At 37.7% G+C, this 14,124-nt stretch overlaps 1 long non-coding RNA gene across 1 annotated transcript; it reads left to right on the plus strand.

Moving 5' to 3' along the window:
• Positions 1-10,761: 10,761 nt before the first annotated feature.
• On the plus strand, positions 10,762-13,654 carry LOC134200374 (uncharacterized). Its single transcript, XR_009975269.1, has 3 exons — positions 10,762-11,162; positions 11,884-12,218; positions 13,368-13,654. It is a non-coding gene; the product is annotated as an uncharacterized LOC134200374 (long non-coding RNA).
• Positions 13,655-14,124: the final 470 nt, after the last annotated feature.

The raw sequence follows: 14,124 nt of genomic DNA on the forward strand, positions 1-14,124 counted from the left end.
TGTCTGGATCGAATAAAACCGGGTGCCAATTTAGGACAAAGAATGAAGTCGGCTGGAACCATACCTGGTGCATAAGGATGTTGCTTGATGGTATTTGATAAGTTTTTGGTCAAAAATTCCTTCACAACGACGGCCTTGTGCGAAAGCACATTATCGTGGTGCAAAATCCATTCATTATCCTTTTTTTTATTGCATAAATGGATGGACGAGCTCACAGCCCACCTGGTATTAAGTGGTTACAGGAGCCCATAGACATCTAAAACGTAAATGCCGCCATCTACCTTGAAATATAAGTTCTAAGGTCTCAGTTTAGTTACAACGGCTGCCCCACCCTTCAAACCGAAACGCATTACTGCTTCACGGCAGAAATAGGCGGGGCGGTGTTACCTACCCGTGCGGACTCAAAACTCTTCTCTCAGCTCTTAACTCAGACTCAGACGTCTTACTACCAGAAAAATTTAAGATTTAAGATAATCTCTTTATTCGATGTTTTTGTCCATTATGAAATTCGCAAGAGTCACTAGATATTATATAACTAAAAACAGCACTGCATTTGAGTCGTCTATTATCAAAGGCGGCAATCTGTACATTTGGACAAAAATTTTTTATTGATATGTCAATACAGATTTATTTGAATATAATCGTCTCCTTCAAAGAATACGGTTCAAAACCTGCATTAAATAAAGGTTAATAGTTAACCTGTTATTTATCTAAGATGTCGTTCCGAAGAGTTTTGTGACTGCCAATGGAATACAAAGTCAATAATTCGTTTTTCTGATTTACCAATCATTGTCCAAAAGTCAGATTGCCGCCTTTGATAATAGTCGACTCATTTATGCTAAACAACAGCTACAATTCAAACTACCCGCCAAAATAGAAAAGAGCTGTGGCAACCTAACAACAATTCCCAATACTTTTTTGACAGAATGCAAGAATTCCTGTGTTTTTTTTAATTTTGCAAATAAATAAATAAACTATAAATAAATAAACTATAAATAAATAAACTAAACAAACTAACCATTAGATACCTAATATTTAAAAATTTAGAGACTATATTTATAATTACTAATTTATAATTCAACAAATAATATTTTAGATAAAATTCAAACTAGGAATGTGATAGTAAGAACTTTTTCCGATGGTAAATAATAGTCAAGTATCTTTATACTACGATCATCCACAATAGTATTTAGAAGTAGCTGAGTACAATTTAAAGGCGCCTGTTCACGCAGTCGAAGTAGAACGGACTTCCTGCTCAGAGCAACGCAATATCCGGTGAGTGTCCGCCTCAACGACGTTCCGCTACGGTTCACTTTGTTAACACCACTGTGAGGTTTGTTTGTGTTTACTTTAGTGACATCACCTATATCTTTCCGTGCATATTTTTGGATCTTTCAGAAAAATTTCGTGAGTTTGGTAATTCGATAACGTTAGTGACATCATCTATATCTTTCCGTGCATATTTTTGGATCTTTTAGAAAATCTTTGTGAGCTTGGTAATACAGAAGACTGACACGTGCGTTCCTCATACTAGATACTTGGTACTGTCTACTAAATGGGTGAGCAAGCTCTAGGGTTTCTTGGTGTTAAGAAGTTATAAGCCTATAACCTTCATGTTGAGAATGTCGCGACTAATCTCGAGATAAATAATTGATAGTCTCAACTCCATTGTCTGTCATGATTCGTACCGTTTTTTATAGGTGGACGAGTTCTTGTCCCACTTGGTGTTAGGTGGTCACCGGATATACATCGACCACGTCAATGCCGTCGCCCATCCTAAAACATGAGTTCTAACGACTGCACTACTATTCAAACCGAAACGCATTGCTGATTCACGGCAGAAATAGGCAGGGTGGTGGTACCTACCCATGCGGGCACACAAGACGCTCTATCACCAATAAAATAAGTACCATATACATCATCATCATCATCATCAACCGCCCACAGTCGTCCACTGCTGAACATAGGCCTCTCCCAATCCACACCACTGAGCACGGTCTGCGGCTCTCCTTATCCACTTCTTGCCGGCCACCGTGCGGAGGTCATCGCACCATCTAGCCAGGGGGCGTCCCACGTTACGTCTTCCGCTGCGCGGTCTCCAGTCGAGACCCCGTCTGCTCCAGCGATCGTCAGTCCTACGGCATATATGGCCAGCCCACTGCCACTTCAGCTTGCTGATTCTTTGAGCTATGTCGATGACTTTAGTTCCCTGACGAATAATCTCATTCCGGATTTTATACTTCAGAGAATATTCAATTCAATAGTAAATTCAGTACCATATACGCTTTATTTTAACAGATAACTCTCCCACCGATTCTTATGTAGTAGTAGTATGTCGTATTGTATGCCAACCATGGTTGGTAGCACTGACTTATTCGTTTCTGCACTTAAGTTTCTGCATCACAGTTTTAAGTAATATGCTAATTGTTTGTTCCAAGCTATTAACACCTCGACGCAGGACCGATAAGAGAATTTTCGAAACTAAACTTTAAATTTACCAGGATAAATTTAAACATATATTATTTCGAAAATAAAAACCTAGCATTAGTTAAAAAACGATACATTTTCTACACAACAAATGTCCAAAACAAGTCCCTATCAAAACCGTATCTACAGAGCTTTCGTAACAGAAAACTCGAACAATAGCTAGACGTGAGGGCGAGACTAATGGATCCCCCGACTCCCGAGTGGACGAAAAGTCCTTCATTATTTATAGTTGAGTTCACCGTCCAGCAATGGAGCGAAGATTTTTAACTTAAATATTTTGAAATAACACCTAAAAGGAAGCATTCCGACATAGTTCCTGTTGAAAATTTTAATTCAAGGGTAGACGAGCACAGGGCCATTTTTTATTTAGAGCCGATTACTGTTCCTCGTCTTGAAGCTCCCGGTACATAAAGGACGCGCGGCGTAAGTGGGAACTCGGTGGGAGGACATCTTAAAGGCCCACCATGTTAGATCTACTAGACAACTCCCGTGCACTCCCGTGCACTCCCCACCACCCTGCCTATTTTCTGCCGTGAAGCAGTAATGCGTTTCGGTTTGAAGGGTGGGGCAGCCGTTGTAACTATACTTGAGATCTTAGAACTTATATCTCAAGGTGGGTGGGGCATTTACGTTGTGAATTTCTATGGGCTCCAGTAACCACTTAACACTAAGTGGGCTGTGAGCTCGACCACCTAAGTAATAAAAAAAAAACTCTCACCCGACGCCAAATCACCGCCCGAGATAGTCCGGGCCAAGTGGAGGGAACTTCGCGCTCAACGCTACAACAAGACACGCAACCCTAAGGATGCCCGACTGACAGAGGGCGATTGTCAGTAATTCTAATTCAGCCGTCGCGGTAGGGCAGCCCATCAGGCCGGCCCAGTTGGTGTCACTGGTGTCCCTGAATATACCGCCGAACCAGAATCAGCATGCTAGGTCTTGACAGGATACACCGCCAACCGGTCGCACTTCCGTTCCGTAGAACTGCAGCTCTGTAAAAGTACTATGATGCAGTGCGCTAGGGTGCTGGTAGCGTGCCACTCTGTCTCGTCCCCTCGGGTCACCCGTAACCTTCACTAGGGGGAAGGAAGTATTTTATAGTATAGCCATTATTATGTCTCACCTATCAAACCGGAACGCTTAACTATTCCGCGGCTGAATCTACTGTCATAATAATATCTTTATCTTGCCGCTATTAGTGGATGAATAATATTAACTCATAATTAATATTACTCATATAACTTAGACCTACACAAACTCGATGGCTGCTATCTTTCAGTTCCAAATTAATTGACTTAAATAAAAGAAAATCGTTAGAAAAAATAATGTGGGATTTATTCAAGCTTGACTTCCAATGTTCATTAATAAATTTGTATCGTGTTAAGTTTTTGCATGGACTCTTTTTTGTTATATATTTACAAATAATCTTAAAAGTTTACCTGCTACTGAGTGACTAGTAGAATCTATAGATATAACAATCTAATTACTGCCATTGTAATTACACATCATCTGCCTGTCAGTTAACATGTTCTATGTTAACTGATGTTATGTCATTGAAATCAAATGCATGATTACTTCACAGCAGAATAGGCAATTGTACCCATACAAACGTACAACACGCACAACCTCCATAATTAATTAATTGAATTTGCGAATATCAGTTTCATTACAGGACGTTCCTTTATTGGGGAATTTGTTTTTTTTTATGTTTGAGAGATTACTGGTGACCCGGAGGCCTTTCCAGTTTTACCAGGGCAGGTGAGCGAGCAGGGGCTCAGCCAAGATGGGTAGGATTTGCTAACAGCTACCCGAGCGCCTCCAAAGGAGACCTAACAAGTCAAGAGTAGCCGCTACGCGAATGAAAAAATTGTCCATGAACACATGTTGTATGGTATTTTCCCACACTCGCGTAGCAGCTGCCCTTGAGCTGTTAGGCCCCCTTCGAGAGCATTTCAGTATTGTTAGCAAGCCCTATACCTCCTGGCTGATCGCATACTCTTGCATGGGAAAGCTGAAAAAGGCTTCGGGACACCAGCTCTCTCCTATAAAAGAAAAGGTTTTTGTGCTAAAATTGGGTTACAATATATAAATTGGGTTGGGACTTAGTGGTATCACATCCCATTTAAGAATAAGTACATCAAAACCATAAATCAAGACAAAATTTAATTTAAATGTGAAATAATATCACATTAAAATTAAATTTAGTCTTATACGCTTAAAAATACATTAAGATGAACTAAGAAGTCAGTTGTTTTAAAACGCAACATGTTTTAAAAGCATTCAAATTGATTTGTGCTCAAGGTATATTCATTTTACGGACTGTAACTAATTAAACCGCTTTCACGTGAGTTGATCTAGCAGTAAATAATTACCCGTAAAATATATTTTTTCGTGCTCTACAATAATTTAGGCAAGCATCGGATACACGTAAAATTTGCCGAATTATAGAAGGGGCGAACGCAATGATTAAATAATGCTGAAGTTGTCCTTTCTGAAGCGAGTCGGGGCCCCTGATTTACTATGTATGCAAATCGCGATCAGCTTTGAGGCTCGGGCCATCGGCAAATTGATCGACTGAACCTAACGTGAAAACGAAAACGTGAGGGTAGTTCTACATTGTAGTTTGTCTATACCAGGGGTGGCCAACTTGATTAGAACCAAGATCTACTGTCTACTGACGTAACACTCTGCGATCTGCCAATGTCCTTTCTTGAAATTTAGTGAAACAATGTAGTTCAGTTTAAAAGGTAGATAAATATGAAAATGCTCGGAATTAAATGAATACAACAATATTGTTTTTCCTTTGATGTGTCCCCGTCGGACGGATTCCTTTTGTTTGTTTTAAGTTTATTTTAGGTCTTTTATTTATCGATTGAGGCACTACGAAGTCTGCCGGGTCAGCTAGTTATAAATAAATAGATAAATAATGAGAGGGAATGATCAGTAACAAATGATAGAAGATGAAGATTATGCGTAGAGCAATTGTGATTACGTTGCACAGTCTGTGTTCTATGTATTTATATTTTTTGTCTTGCAACGTCGACCGGTCGATCGCGATCTACCGGTTGGCCACCCCTGGTCTATACTGTAGTTTGACGAGTTCATCAATGATTTTCCATTTACTTATTTTGTTTAATAATTTTGAAAAGACCGATGTGGACATTATATCCCATCCGGGGGCAAGTTTGGAGCCCATAGATATTACGAAGTAAATTCACAATTGTGATGAACGACTATGCCAACCTACAAACCGGAACGCGTTGCTGCTAGAAAGCATTGTGGAAACAGGTAGGCTATGCTACCTACCCGTGCGGGCTTATAATGCGCCTAACTACCTACCAGCTAGTACAATCGCACTAAAAGAACTAATATATCAGCAGGAAATATAACAATTAAAATTCAGTTGAAATCCGGAAATCGTAATCTCAAGGGGATGTTTTTTTTATTTTTTTTTATTGCGTAGATGGGTGGACGAGCTCACAGCCCACCTGATGTTAAGTGGCTACTGGAGCCCATAGACATCTACAACGTAGACGCGCCACCCACCTTGAGATACAAGTTCTAAAGTCTCAGTATAGTTACAACGGCTACCCCACCCTTCAAACCGAAACGCATTACTGCTTCACGGCAGAAATAAGCAGGGCGGTGGTACCTATCCGCGCGAGGTCCTACCACCAGTAAAGAATGTGCCAAAAACAGGCCTGTTCCTATGTATGACAGCGAAACATGGGCGGCAACCAAAAGGAACGTGCATACCATTCAAGTTGCTGTAATGAAGATGCTGAGGTGGATGTGCGGCGTGACCAGGCTCGATAAAATCCGCAACGAGTACGTGCATGGAAGCTTCGGGAGTAGGCTGAGATGGTAGGAATGAAAGGAAGCCACCTGACTACGTCGAAAGTTTGGCACTACTGCTCGACCTCCCCGGTCGGAGACCCAGAGGTAGACCCAAGACAAGGTTGAAGGATGTAGTGCTCAAGGACAAAAGGGAATGCAATGTGACTGACGAGGACGTCGAAGCCAGAGCGAAGTGGAGGAGTAAAGAAAGAAAAGCTGGCCCCACCACCATGTGGGATAAATAGCTAGGAAGAGAGAGAGAGAGAGAGAGAGAGAGAGAGGGAGGACGTGCAGAAACCTTAGTTGTCGTTACGGTTATATGAAATTGAGACACATTAAAACAATTTAGAATAGTTTATTAATTAAATTTGATTTCAATTTAAATCGTTTCAGTTTTGAGAAAATTAACATTATTTTTTATACCACGTATACCTAATTGTTTTATAATTTGCATCGCTATATCGCTATAAGACATGAGCATGATTTCTGTTTTCGTCCACTGGTTGTCTAAAACCTTTTGCCTATCCTTTACTGCAGATACTACTATACTATACTATACTTATAGAATTCAAAATCGGAATCAATGATCGAATTTGGAATTTTTAAAACAACAAAACCACAGTGTTAGCCTTTAAGGAGGTCCTTTAAACTTTTAACTTTGCTTCTTCACAAAAATAACAAAGACATTCGAACAAGAACTGTCTCAACTGCCAGAACCTTATCATATTTCGTTTGGGGTTACCGGGAAAACGAAGAAAACGCTTTTATACTTTACCGTTTCGAAAACAGGGACTGTTTTCCTTTGACAGATATTCGTTTTTATGAGGTCGCCAGATAAACTTTGACAAGAGTCTTACGTTTTATTGATGTTGAGAGTTTGTTTTTTGATCTTTCGAAATAATAAACTTCGAGTGTATTTTCTGTGTGTCGATCTTTGAACCTTTTCATATTTTATATTTTGCTACTTATTGATATTTCGCGTGACAAATGAAAATTTTTGATAATACAAAATAGAAATGAAGTAAAACGAATTAAAATCCTCATACAATTATGGTCGAAAATCTATCATCTATATATATAAAAATGAATTGCTGTTCGTTAGTCTCGCTAAAACTCGAGAACGACTGGAACGATTTGGCTAATTTTGGTCTTGAATTATTTGTGGAAATCTAGAGAAGGCTTCAAAGGTAGATAGATATGAAAATGTTCGGTATTAAATAAAAATAAACAATTTTGTTTTTACTTTGATGTGTCCCCCGTCGGACGGATTCCTTTTGTTTGTTTTAACTTGATTTTATACAAAAGTTTAGGTCTTTTATTTATCGATTGAGGCACTACGAAGTCTGCCGGGTCAGCGAGTTAGTGATAAATAAACGAATCACATTCGACGACCCGAAGATTATAAACTATTGCTATATATTCTCTCTTAGACATGTAACACGTCGGTACTGGAATCATACAAATTTAAGAGAGCTCGTATTTCAAACGTTTTTAACAAAAATCTACTAGTATTTAACAATAAACTAACAACAGGACTCAAGATGTTGAAAATGTTGTTTAAAAACAGAATCACTCGTGTCTATCATTTCCGTTAGTATCAAATCACGTTCTAAATCTAGTTGCGTTCATTGAACCATGAAGAGTCTTACATTGTCAAAGTAAAGTACATTAGGAAGGTCGATCTCCTGACTATTGGAAAAAATAATGACACGCCACTCTCACCCATGTTTTCAATGCCATCGCCAAGTTGACAAAAATACTGAATGAAGTGAATGATATATATACAATGGTCTTGTATTCTCAATGGCATTCTTCATAGATATAGATAGAGACATAGACCTCCCCAAGATTCTTTATAGATAAACTATGAGAAAATTACTTCATATAAAGCTATCACAACGGCTCTTGGACAACAGCGATTCAAAAAAAACTCCAAAACCGTAATCATCTCTAACAGTAAAAAAAGCTTAAAAACTTTATCAATGGCTTGAACTAAAACTATTCTTTGTTCTTCCTCAAGATATTAGAACAAATTAATAAAATATTGTATGGTTATTATGAAAGTAGAGAAAACGAATATAGTAAGTAATAAAAGGTAAACCTTAGAACCAAAAAGGAATGAAGTAAAAAAAATACTAAAAGAAGAAACAGCAAAAGTCCCTACCTATGGCCCATTGCAATAGATACATGGAGATATAACCCTTGGAGGGTTGACGTCAGACAAGCTACCGGTCATAAAACTCATATTAAATCCCTGTACAGCATGATTGGAGGTCATGCTGCGCCGGCTCCACATAATGGAGATAAGGACAAGAAGAAGATGGTCTTGTTACATATCAACATGTATTCATTTTTAAATTAAGCGGACATCATAAAGTTGATGTAAATTAATTTAAAAGTTAGCACTTTTAAGTTAGCTTAACCTGTTAGTATCTAACTAATTAGGTATAATTAGTTAGATAAGAACAGGTTAAGGTACACAGGAACAAAAGGTATGCTATTTTTTAAGGTGAATTGTTCCTATCTAACTTATCTAACTAATTATACTTAATTAGTTAGATAATAACAGGTTAAGCTAACAAAAGCTAAAAACACTTTATCGCACATTTGAAATTGATTCACCTTATAAAATAGCATACCTTTTGTTTTATAGAAACAATTTTAATTCACAGAAGTTGTGCTAGTATTTTTTTTCCAATAAGAACATGCGTTTAGAACCATTTTCATTAATTTAATGAATACTAAGCCTTCACAAACGCGCGCGTATTTTCATTGTGAGCAGTGTACTTAGTGCGAGTTTTTTAACGTTCTCGATGGCGTAAAAGTTAATCCAATTTTGTATGCAGTTGAAGCAGCCTCCCTAGCGGTAAACGTATGCAAACGATCCCATTCCATACAAATATTAGTTAACTTTTACGCTATCGAGAATGTTAAAAAACTCGCACTAAGCACACTCTCTCTCTTCCCAACTATTTATCCCACATGGAGGTGGGGTCAGCTTTCCTGACTTTACTCCTCCACTTCGCTCTGTCTTCGACATCCTCGTCAGCAACATTGCATTCTCTCTTGTCCTTCAGCACTACGTCCCTCCACCTTGTCTTGGGTCTGCCTCTAGATCTCCGAATTAAATCTGAATTAAAAAATAAAGTACTCAAGTAATTGTTTCTATCGACGCAACGGGTCAAATACAAAATATTCGATTGGAAATTGCTCACAGAAAATTTCGAGTCCCGAAAGTAATTCCGGGTACTTGTAAATAAAGAAACCTTTATTTTATGAACCAGTGGATAAATTTGTATTCATATATTGATGTATATTACTGGTCGTTACGTCCACATAGGGTCCGCGCTATATCCCCACGGGTACGTTACCGTCCTGCTTATTTCAGCCGCAAATTAATTCTGCATTCCAATTTGAAACATTGTACATATGTATAGAGCTGTTATTCCAAAGTTATTGAGACTTTGACATCGTACCTTTTTTAATTACGTTTCTATTAACTAAACGTATGAATATGCTTATGACGTATCCGTTAAGTGGTTACCGAGACTATAGAGTATTTACATATTAATGTATAAGTCTAAGTCTCAACTATATTGCAAACCGACTGCCCCACCCTTAAGACTGGCAGATACGAACGCTTTGCGGCAGAAACGGGCAAGCATATTAGTATCTGTGTGTGCTTACAAAACACCCTACTACCAGTAAATGCTGGGCGTCTATTGAAGTACGATAGTATAGTAGAGTGTGTTCTTACTCGTTCTCGAGTAACTTATCCTAGGCCTTAAGTCATAATCCATTTACGAAATCGCAAATCCGTAGGCAGCGGCTTAGCTTTGCCGCTGGCATTGCTGAAGTCCATGGGCGACAGTAACTATTCTCCGTCGGGTGGGCCGTATGCTCTGCTGCCTACAAGGGCAATAAAATGAAAAAAAAAAACACGAAATATGAATTGTTCCTAATTTTAAGGCCAACGGTGTCATTTAGTAAATCTTCTTTTCTGATCACAAGCGATGATTGAAAAATATTGAAATAAAGTTTCCAAATAGCTTTATTGTAATCGATTATAGCCAGTATGTATGTAACCTCTATACGATTTATCTTAAAAGAGGTTAATATGTTATAAAGATGACAATACGTGAAGCAAAAACTTTGTATCCCTTTTTACGAAAATTGCGCGGACGGAGGAATATGAAATTTTCCACACTTATAGAAAATATAGAGAAGAAGTGCACAATGCTAATATTTTTTTTAAATAATGCATAAAAGATACATTAAATCAATAAAGAAAACATTACACACACTACATACCATGTATTTGACGCACACACGCATGCATACTATTTATTGCCAAACTTTTGTTCTTGACGTCTGTTGTCAAATTGAGAATAGATTAAATATTGTTTGTCTTTATTAATATTTTTTATAGTGTAGTCTTGGCGAAATTTGTGATTATAGAAGTATAAAATACAATCATAATAGTGTACAAACTTACAATTCCAATTAATTATAGTCGAATTTCGACTACTGCGGGACCTCTAGTAAATAGAATTTTGAATATTGAAACATTAGAAGAAGGAACATTAGAAATATAAAAGCATTTTGGAATATTGAAATATAAAAAAATATAAAAATAGCGGTGAAGCAATAGCTTTAAATACTCTTTTTAGAGCAACTCAATTTGTGCTATAGTTTTACTAGACTAAACTGTATTTTGATGTTAATAAAATAATACATTATATTTATATACTTAAGTACTATACAATCCGTATATGGATACAATTGAAACAGCATTTTTTATAAATAATTATTGAAACAAACAAAAAGCAATAAATAAGGTAACAAAAATAATAATAAAAAAATATTAAGCGGTGCGGTTAAACATTAACTCACGCACTAGGCTGCTGTTAATCATATCGCATGATATAAACAGGTAAATCCCAGGGGATACAGGATGCCTCGATATTGCCAATAACGTACCAGCCCCTGGCTTCAGCTATGTGACTTGGTTCAAGTTACAAGCGAATAATACGAATATGTTTTGAAATTAATTGCGAATGATCTGCACAAAAGGATTTTTTTTTATTGCTTAGATGTGTGAACGAGTTCCCAGCCCACCTGGTTTTAAGTGGGTACTGGAGCCCATAGACATCTACGACGTAAATGCGCCACCCACCTGAGGTATAAGTTCTAAGGTCTCAAGTATAGTTATACATAGTTATACATATCTCAAATTATATATATAAGTTTTTCAATGCACGAAGCGGGTGAAAAAATGTCATGGCCTGGGTACCTTGTGCTAAGTTGTTAACGCTCTCTGTATCCGACGGCTTTCTCCTACCTTCAAACAAACATAAAATTGCATTGTATAACGTATGTCCATGCGTTGGAGAGTGGGAGAGCCAATTCCGGCTTAAACTAGAAAAAACTGTGCAGGCCAACAATCGGTCATACTGTAGTAAAACCAACAAGTTCCGAAAGTTGAATAAAAAGACAGCACATTCGGTTTTCAGATTACAAAATGTAAAACTTTGTTATGTAAGTTCTCTGTGGTAATAGGAAGCCGGGTGATGGTAGACCGCGTTTCCCCGACCGCTCCGGGGAAAATGCAGCGCGGCGCCATCAAGGCGGGCTCCCGGCCCGTTGACCGAGGGAACCGGTAGTCGTGTCGCCGCTGTCGCCGGTCCGACGTCTAGGGGACGGCGGGATGGATGTAATATGCTTTGCATACACCCTCTCCGCCGTCTCAACAACTCCGACTGGGCTCCGGCCCGGTTTGGGGTAGGGCACCGGCTGTGAGCGGCAGGAGTTTTTTTTTAAGATTCAACTCCCACATACGCCACCCGCTGCGCGGATCCGGCGATTTTCTCCTGTGGAAAAAACAAAAAAACATTGTAAGTTTTCTGAAATAAGCCGTTTATTCGAAGTATTTAAGGGAAGTTTTGATTTATTTTCAATTTTCTTGATATTTATGTGTTTCATCTGTGAGGCAACAAAAATATTATTTATTTCGTTTATCACTACCGAATCTTATCGCTTGAGCCGTGATCTAGGCCGAAGTCTTATTGCAAAATTAGGTCGAGCCTCGGGGACCGGACGTTTCTCTATAAAAGTGTAATAGGTGCCACTTGAGAGCTTAGCGACAATTTTTCCGTACAGTTATTAAGGCGGCTTGTATCTTTTATTGGACCGATTTCTCGACGCAGTTGTATTAGATTATTTTCTTTGTTCGCCTTTATTCTTTTCTCTTTTCTTCTGTTTTCTTTTGATGGGAACAGTAACTACACGTTACGTTTTTCATAATTAAAAGTATTAGGGCTGAACAAAATGGTGTTTGTTATAAGAATCGTAAACGTCTGAGGACTAAATGGTGATTGGTTGTAATCATGAAATTGTACTATGGTTTGCGTTCAGCAGTATATTAGTATTGTTGTCATATGTACCTAAAACCTATTCACGTATGACTTCAGCGATGGAATAATAACATCTAGTTAATTTTCGTACTTACGGGCAATGTGCCAGCTGACATAGATAATAACTACCCTTTACCCGTTTTGCTCAGAAGCATTGGTGCGTTACGGTCCGAAGGATAGTTAACAAATAAAACGTCACAGTTGAAATTTCAACCCTATTCCTCGAAGCGGAGGGCACTATTCATGTCGCAGTGTTTTTAGTTTCAATTGTCTCTTAAATACCAGATGCATCGTGAGCTCTTGTGCGCTACAATATACAATGCCACTTAGAGAATAAGCAGACGATTCAATTGATAAAGTTACAAAATTAAAACAAAGCCTTCGAAACTTATAATAAACATAATTAAAATATCTATACTAATCTATACTAATATTATAAAGAGGAAAGATTTGTTTGTTTGTTTGTTTCGTATAGGCTCCGAAGCTACTGGACCGATTTGAAAAATTCTTTTTCCATTAGAAGCCGACATTGTCCCTGATGAACATAGGCTACTTTTTTAAAAAAAAAATTTTATTTTATTTTTTTTATTTTATTTTTTTGGTTTCATGTGTGTTTTAATGTTTCCGAAGCGAAGCGAGGGCGGGTCGCTAGTAAGAAATAAATATCAATCAGAGGCTGTGAATGAAAACGGGTGCTCGTCCAACCAAAGGTCGTTTCGCCAGAACGTGTAATTTCCAGAAGCCGTAAATAATACTTATTACATTAACATGGAAACTTAATGTGTCTTATGATTGTTTGGTTTTGGATGAATTATTTTAGACCTATCTATGTACGATATCAGGTTTAGAAATAAGTACCTTCATATTTAACAAAAAAACACACAAATTTACTTTTAAATAAATATCTTTGTCTCTCCGATTTTTCTTTATTCCATTTCCCATTCTTTGTTAAAGTACTTTTAACTTTATAATTGACGGACGAAATTCGTATTTTTTTATTTGTGGCTAGTTCTATTATTGATTTAATATAGGTTTATGTTTTTATTTAGAAATGCTTAAAATATTCTCCTCACTCTGTATGCACCGAACTTATGTTTTATAAGTACTATGTTAATTCAAAGTGAACTTTTAATTTGTTTTAACCTTATTAGTGTGTATAGTAATTGTTACCTATTAAAAAAAAATCAGTGTTTCCCGATAGAAAACCCATTATTAAATAGCACTTCGCAATTATGTTATATTTTTTGAACCCGTTTAAGACACAAGTTTTCGCGTTCACTGCGAAGAAGGACCCCTTTTTCGCGGTGCCCCAATTCCAAAGAGTATCCCTGCAACCTTCCACCAGTATTGGGTATACTTGGGGTGGATGTATCAAGCAATGTCCAAT

Source organism: Bombyx mori, chromosome 16 (assembly GCF_030269925.1).
Source record: "Bombyx mori chromosome 16, ASM3026992v2".
Taxonomy (NCBI): domain Eukaryota; kingdom Metazoa; phylum Arthropoda; class Insecta; order Lepidoptera; family Bombycidae; genus Bombyx; species Bombyx mori.